Source organism: Papaver somniferum, chromosome 3 (assembly GCF_003573695.1).
Source record: "Papaver somniferum cultivar HN1 chromosome 3, ASM357369v1, whole genome shotgun sequence".
Taxonomy (NCBI): Eukaryota; Viridiplantae; Streptophyta; class Magnoliopsida; order Ranunculales; family Papaveraceae; genus Papaver; species Papaver somniferum.
Genome location: NC_039360.1, coordinates 218,059,769 through 218,067,950, shown reverse-complemented (window position 1 = coordinate 218,067,950; position 8,182 = coordinate 218,059,769). Strand labels below are relative to the sequence as shown.

The window sequence follows — 8,182 nt, the reverse complement described above, 5'->3', positions numbered from 1 at the left end:
GTCCATATAGATTGCTAAGAGAAATATTGGGTGGTGTTGTTAGACCCCCGCTTTTTCACAATCAATCTCACATTGATCCAAGGTACAGTTGCGCACCTTACGTCTCTGATACCAGCAGGATACTACGTACTTGATTCCCTTAGCTGATCTCACCAACAACTAAGAGTTGCTAGACCCAAAGTCGAAGACTTTAATAAACAAATATGTATCACACAGAAAAGTCTACAAGAATAGATAAATCTGTCTCCCACAGAAATACCTACGAGTTTTGTTCCGACTTTTGATAAATAAAGGTGAACGTGAACCAATTGATATACCGGACTTATATTCTCGAAGAACAATCTAGAAATATCAATCACCTCACAATAATCTTAATCGACTAGCGAAACAAGATATTGTGGAATCAAAAACGATGAGACGAAGATGTTTGAGACTACTTTCTATCTTGCCTATCGGAGAAATTAATCTCGAGCCAATTTTACAATTGTACTCAATACGATAGAAACAGCAAGATCAGATCACGCAACTACATAGAAAATATTTGGGTCTGGCTTCACAATCCCAATGAAGTCTTCAAGTCGTTAACCTACAGGGTCTCGATAGAAACCTAAGGTTAAAGGAGAATCAACTCTAGATTATACAACTAGTATCACACACACTAATGGAAATCAGCCGTTTCGTGACCGATGAGGCAAGTCATTTAACTCATATCTATGACTTGCTTTGTCGGTCGAAGAAAGGGTTGTTATTTGAGCGTCTTTTTCAACTATGACGTGTCTCTGGGGGTCGTTGAAAATCTTGTATCAATGACCGATTATAACGGTCAAAACTTTATGACTGTCTGCAAAAAAAAAGATTCAGATTGGTTGTCTGGCCTGACTGAATCTGAAATTAAAAAAAAATGAAACTCAAATGAGAATCAAATGAAACTCAAATTAGAATTCAAATGAGAATAAAATAAAAACCAATTTCAAATCAAATAAAAATGAGAAACAAATTAAACTTGCACACAAATAATCATTTAATTTAACATTGATTGATTCATTGGTTTCAAATTACATAAAGGATTAAAATCTATAGTTCTGACCAGTGTAATCTATAGCTATAGGATTCGATTACAAAACGATGAACTAAAAAACTATTGATTAAACAACAAAATTATAAACTCCGATGATGATGAACTTATTCCTACTTCATAATGGCGTACCTGCACAGAAAAATCCATCAGCAAAATTGCAGAGAGGCCCCAAGATGAATAACCAAAAGAACTCAACAATTTTAAACACTACAACCCTATAACAGGAAGTAAGATCTGCCAATATATTCATCGAGTTTTACGAAGACAAGCAAGCGGCAGCAGCAATATAATGAGATAGACAAATTGTAATAGCAAGTCCCTTGTACTGAACTAAGAGCAAGGTAGGGGTCTCTTTAGACAACTAACAGCTCTTTTCAACATGATTAGGAGCTTCCCTCAGTAAACCCATGTTTTCATTCATTACTATATATAAGGATAAGATCAGGTTATTGGTTCCAAACAGGAGATTTGGGAAACGTTAACTATCCTACACAATTCTTGGATGATCAAGACCACTTATGAATTTTGAGAACAATTAATGGCTTAAAGAATTCAGTGCAATTCTATAACTTAAAATGAGGTCAAATGTTCATATCTTATCTCGTAACTGCACGATAGATATATACTAAGTCCCACCATTAAAAGAAAACGATAAAATCAGCACAGCTCAAGTTCTGCAAGCACTCCATCGTAGCCTAAAGTACACCAACCATAGAGAAACATACATCAAGGTTTAACTAACACCGTCAGACATCATATTCATGGAGATTATATGTTTGGAGAAGCCTAACTGGATCTAATTAGTTAACAACTACACATTATGAGTATACATAAAGCATAATTATTGGATTCATTTAAGTGCTCAAACATATACACAGTAGAGGAAAATAAGCCCATGGGAAAACAACTCGTCCATACGCACAGCTAATATACGATTCAGACATCAAAAAATACATCGGTTGAGTACACAACAAACGGAATAACATTTATGGGAATAGATAAAAAACGTACTTGTGAAGTAATCTTCATGTATAGCAGCCTTGGTAAAGCAGGACACCAGTAACTTCAAACAAAAAAAAATCAATAAATCTTATTCCAGTTCACAAATAAACGTTAAAACCTAGATTGCGCACTAGCATTTAAGATGAAAGGCTGCACTAACATAATAAATAACCCATGCAAACAAAACTATAATAAATAAAATCTGTTAAAAAGTCTACCTCACTCCCACTAAGGATTTCAATTTTTTCCAAACGTGCAATCAACGTAAATCTAGGAATACCACCTTTGCTTGTTCCCGTGATTGGATAATCCGAAAGCCTGATGTCTATCACATGAAAAATCACAAGCCATCAGTATAGAACATAGTTGGAGGATGCCGACTAGAGTGGAAAAAACATAGTTTAGGCATGGAGATACAGTTTGATAAGAATAAGTTTGAGAATCCACCAACCAATTAAAGATGATTATGACAAACAGAAATCAAGCTTACTTTCCATCCCGAAAGCAAGTTCCCAGTCAAATCGAGCTCCTTCAGATTTGCGATAAACAAAAACGTAGGTGCTCAGAAAGCAATTTGTATGAAGGCCTCTCTAAGATTTATCAAAATCGAATGACTGTCCTGTTTAAACATTGGTGGCAAACATTGGTCGCATTAGTATGTATATCTCTAACTAAAGATGCTTAGAAAAAACGAAAAAATTGTTAGAAACATAGGTTCCAAGGGGGGAATTAAAAGAACATTAGAATGAAACATGTACTTACCATGTCGAACATGGACGCAAATACCATCTGCTTTGTGTCCTTCAAATTTGTATATCGGGGCTGCAACAACATTAGCAATGGGATTTCAAGGTCTAACACGCAAACAAAATCATCAGCCGACCTGATGCAATAGCACAAAAAATATTATAAGATTCGTCATCAACTATTATCTATGACTACGTAAAAATGATATTTAAAGAATGTCACCAAGCTTCCTTAATACAGAACATGTGAGAAAGAACTGGTGGGGTTTTCAGAATTCCCATCCCTGCATGTTACTTCAACAGTTACCTAAGATCACCAAATGGTATTCCCATACCTCACATAGTACTTCCATTTTACAAAAACATAAAAGAAAAACAATCAACATGACCTGTCAGATCCCATACCAAATTATAAACATAAGCGAGGAAGGCTGAATCTATGAATCCAGTAGATAAGTACCAAATAATCAGAGACCAACACTAAAAGGCATCAAACCAAAATACTCATAGTTAAGTAGTAAACCTAACAAACCCAAAGTTCATGACACTCTCTACTGATGTCTCTCGAGTACCAACCATCTGACAAAACGGTAGTTTATAAATTTGAGACCAACTAACTCTGATGCAGCAAAAAACTCTGCATTAGACAAGATAAAAAAGAATTTAAATTACTCGAAAATTTCTCCTATTACTAACTGAAGATGACAAGATCTCATGGGATAGTTATTCATACCCCTCCAGTGCTAGTAGCCTTTGTAGGAGTAATAACAACATTATATTTCCTCACATCCACTGCTTGGGGAGTACAAGTCATCGTTTAGCCTGCGAACCAAATCATAATGCACAATTATAAGAGATGTGAGTATCTGTTGTATGTCTAAAGCAAACCAAACCCACCAAAAATAAAATTAACTAATTAAGATAAAATACAGAAAACATCCCATGAAAAACTACGATATTGTCTGCCTAAAACCATAAGATAGAAGTAATAATGGCCACTCATTAACTTAAGATCACATCTTCTCTCCATATGAAGTAACAAACATAGACTGCAGTAATATAGTCTAAAATTCATCTTCTATTTGGATCCAGAAATGTCCTTAACGGCACAGATCTGCTCCTCTCCCATGGTAGACATAACCTACAACACAAGATTTTTCCCTCTGCAACACTGAAACAACATTATCTGAAGGTCATTTGAAGATGCAACTTTCTGAGAACCAATCAACTGATTCTGGCTATCTAATCAGATCACTGGAAGAAGCAAAAACAAAATTAAGTTAGAGAGTTGTTAGCTGGATATAGTTTACATGATAAATTAAATGTTGAAACTTAAAATCATAAAAATGAGAGCAAGAACGAGATCATATCTGTTGTTAGTGTTGTTGATTATCCGGGACTGCCATAGCCTCGGTAAGAATACATGTTAGGATCTTGAGCAGCCAAAACACATCCATAGGGTTCATAACCTCCATTGTATCTATACATATTGCAGCATGCCACTGGTTTGGATCCACATGTTGCTGAACCATACACCAGATAGGTCCTAAATTTAGGAAGATTAGTTTGTTAGCCATGCATACAACACTTAAATAGAGCAATATTTAAGAAGAGGGACATAAATCATATTTCACTATCATCCCTAAGCTAAAATTGCATTCCCACCAATGATGCATTTCCAACAATTCCAAACCAAGGCTTAACACAACCAATTTACAAACTCAATTTGAGCATCAACCCCAGGATTTGACTACTACAACTCCATTTGAGCAACAATCCCAGAATTTAATTACAAGAATCATATGCATAGGTCATTCTTGAGTATTAAAACTCATTATCTCAGTCTAACACAACATACAATCATACTCATTTTGAAACGCCAAACTAAAACCCTCTTCAAACACTAAGAATTCTTAATCAAAATCAAATCACATCAAATCCTCTAATTCGGTCAAATCAGGACATCAAAAATCAAGAAAACAAAAACCCTAACCAGAAAAACCCTCCCAAATCAACCCTAGTTTAATAATCATACCAACATTGATAACTAAAAATCAAGAAAAAACCGAAGAACATGAAAATAGCCCAAATTTTTTTTTAAAAAAAAGGCATAAATAGAGATATTGGTAGAAGGAGAAGACGTATCATCACCAGGATTGCACTGCATAAAAAATTCTTCCACATCTATAACCACACAAAACACAAACAAATTAAAACCAAAACCCATAAACCCTAAAATTAAAACAAAAATCAAAATTAAATAAAAAATTTGAAGATTCGTAGAAGAAACTGAATACTAACCAAAAGTAAGAGCTTTAATATCTTTAATTAGGGGATTCAAAGACATTAACCTCCATAATCTCATCATCTGCAGCAGACAGCAGTAACCATTCTTCAATCTTCTTTTCTGAAAATTGAGAAAAACCTTTTCGAATCTGATTCAGCAAGAGCACACTTTCAAATCAAGAACAAATAACATAAAACATTCAAACTCATCCAACAATCGAGCCCTACAAATTGCAAAATCAAAACCCTAACCCCAAAATTAAAATACAAGAGAAAAAACCAAATTAATAAAACTTGCCATGTATGATATTCCTTAAAACAAGATACTGTGAATCTCTAATCAATAACAACACTGTGAGATTCACTGGTTTCAGATTTTTCAGATTCAACCCAGTGTCTTCTTCTACTTCCTGATTAACCACCTTCACTTCTATTTCTATTAGCACGGGTAGACATGATTATCAAACCCTAAGAGAAATGAGTTAGAGAAGCGTTTGAGGTGCGGCTGTGAGAGGATGAAAGAGAACTGAGCTTCGTTCTCTTTTGACAGGGAAGATACGAAACATAAAGAAGATATGGGTGAGGTAAGAAATATGTTTAGCCTATCCATTCACTTCAGTTTGGTTAATCGTGACCATCAAAAGGATGGGGCCCAGAAAATCCTAACTATAGGAAAATCTAGGATCATCGGTCGTGGTGTGGGTTAATGAATCAGGACACATGCGTAATTAATTTTTTTTATACAATGACTTTTTTTAGCATTCTGGGATGTGCTCCCAAAATTTATCACAGCAATGACCGTATTGACCGGTCCACGGTCCATTGACCGTCAATGAGGGTTGAATCTGTGGGTCCTTTTAACCCCCGTTTCCACTAGTGACAGGAATGGGGATTAGGTTTCCCAGTTGCTAGAATTCTCCTTTATATAGTCTTCAAATTAGGGTTTGCAATCAATGCTACCTTGGTAACAAAGCATTTAATATTCACCGTTAAATGAAAACCTAATTAGATTAAAGCTAATATCTTTCAACCGTTAGATCGAATCTTAGCTTGTTATACACAAATGAAATGCAAGTTCATTTAGGTTTGTGTACACCTAATTGGCTCAACAGTAGTTAACCAATGGTTAGCCATATGATCACTATCATATCAACCTTATTCATCTTCACCACAACTAGTTCAAATGACTCAAATGAACTAGTTAGAGAATTGTTCAATTGCTTAGATCTCATAGAAGTATATATGACACAATTGAAACAAAAACGATTTTGATTTACTCGAATCGATTCATGAACATTATAGCCACGGTTTGCAAATATGCATTCCTTAGTTTATATATGTCTCCATTCATAATAAACCTTTTTTAAAAAATAACCCACTCAAGTATGCATACCGGTACGCATACTTAAGTACCCGGATTGAGTTCTTTTTCAGGTCACAAACTCCAGCAGAAATTCACGGGATGTGAACTTCCGGCAGTGCGCGTACAGGTGCGCGGACTTAGCTTCCGGACATCCTGAACCAGTAAAGTACGCATACTTTAGCTCAAGGATTTTGGACTTACACAAGTATTAGTTCACATACAATGTTTATATCCATTCAACGTTATATATTCTAAACTCTCATTTCAATCATTGAAACATTCTTAAAGGAGGTTAAATAGAGGTTATTCACACACTATTTTTTGTTGGGATCTTGCAACAATGAACAACACATTAGATGTATCAAAAATAATATGTAAAAAACTAATCCGAAACAACTCTACCGAAATAAATTGACGAGGGCAAAATCACAGGTTCAACAAGTTGTCCTTGACACATTAGTTCGCGGGTATACTCGAGTTGAGTAATGCTAAGCCCCTCACAGCAAAGATGTGTCCATGATAAAACTGCCCGATATAACTTGAGTTATCACAATGCAAGTTACCCTCTCTTGAACTCAGCAACGGGGATGGAAAGTAAAACGCCGCACAAACAAAAGCAAGAAGATGAATAAAAGAAGACAGAAACATGGCCGCTTCTTGTGTATTTTGAAAACAGAATTTCGAGTTGTATTTATAGGATGAGATGCTTGCAAATCAAGTTAGGTTTTGGTTTTCTTCAAAAACAAGTAAAACACGCAAAAGGAATTTACCATAAATAAAACTCTTAAAAATATTTTTGGAATTAATTTTCTAAAGATAACTCGCCAAAAAATAAATCCGAGTAGAAGAGGAACTTGGTGCATGGTATACGCGCATATGCATGGGTCAAAATGTGTATTTATCGCCCCACCCGCTTCATCCACATTGTTTTGCAATATATCCATAAGAATATGGTTATATAGTGGAGCACCTCTTTAGTTTTCCACAATGTGGGACTAAAGGTTCCATTTCATTCACTCAAAAATGAGTGAGTATCCTTAGACCTTAGGTCATTAGATCAAACCACACCAAGACCAAAATCATTTTTATTGAATACTCATTTTTCTCCAAAAATCCCCCACATGAATGAAATCTCGGTAAAGAATACGGAAAATACCATTTATGCAAAGGTTTCCATGAGGTCTTGAACCCTTACTTAGTGAGAAGTTACCGGAACTACTTGCTAAACAGTGAACCTAGTCTTGAATGGATAGTGTTTGGTGTAATTCGCGACAACAACCACGCATGATATTCTCGTGGCGTTGCTAAGTTCGTGCCGTTTTGTCCAATTTGGCCCTGGACATAACCTGTTTCTCAGAATGCTCTAGAGAATCGGCTCAGTTCTCATAGGAAGTGGCCCTACTTCCACATTCAGATAGGTGAGTCCCATCAAGAGTGTTTACTGCTACACCCCACTTCAATCTTAAATTGAAACTATGGAACTCATTAAGACTTATTTAAAAGTCATCATCCACATGTAGTCACACTATCACATCAACACCATATGGAAGGGACAGAGAATGAAATTCTCTGATAGTGTTTACCTTTATCTACCAAAAATTAGTTGTCTCATTCGAAACCTTGATCTTGGAATCTCCAATCAACAAGGTTGAGTATCCTTCATGGCAAGTTTAGTTATTGAGCCTAAGCCCCATCCCCCTCGATGCT

The 8,182-nt window shown here is 35.6% G+C and overlaps 1 long non-coding RNA gene across 6 annotated transcripts; it reads right to left on the bottom strand.

Annotated features, from left to right (window-relative positions):
* Nucleotides 1-997: 997 nt before the first annotated feature.
* LOC113358682 lies at nucleotides 998-5,387 on the bottom strand. Of its 6 annotated transcripts, none has more exons than XR_003364705.1 (8): nucleotides 5,128-5,387; nucleotides 3,560-4,372; nucleotides 3,350-3,463; nucleotides 2,843-2,963; nucleotides 2,571-2,699; nucleotides 2,299-2,405; nucleotides 2,090-2,141; nucleotides 998-1,207 (listed from the first exon to the last, which is right to left on the bottom strand). It is a non-coding gene; the product is annotated as an uncharacterized LOC113358682 (long non-coding RNA). The 6 variants fall into 6 exon arrangements; XR_003364706.1 differs by having other exon boundaries at nucleotides 3,403-3,463; XR_003364708.1 differs by lacking the exon at nucleotides 3,350-3,463 and having other exon boundaries at nucleotides 3,560-3,648; nucleotides 3,834-4,372.
* Nucleotides 5,388-8,182: the final 2,795 nt, after the last annotated feature.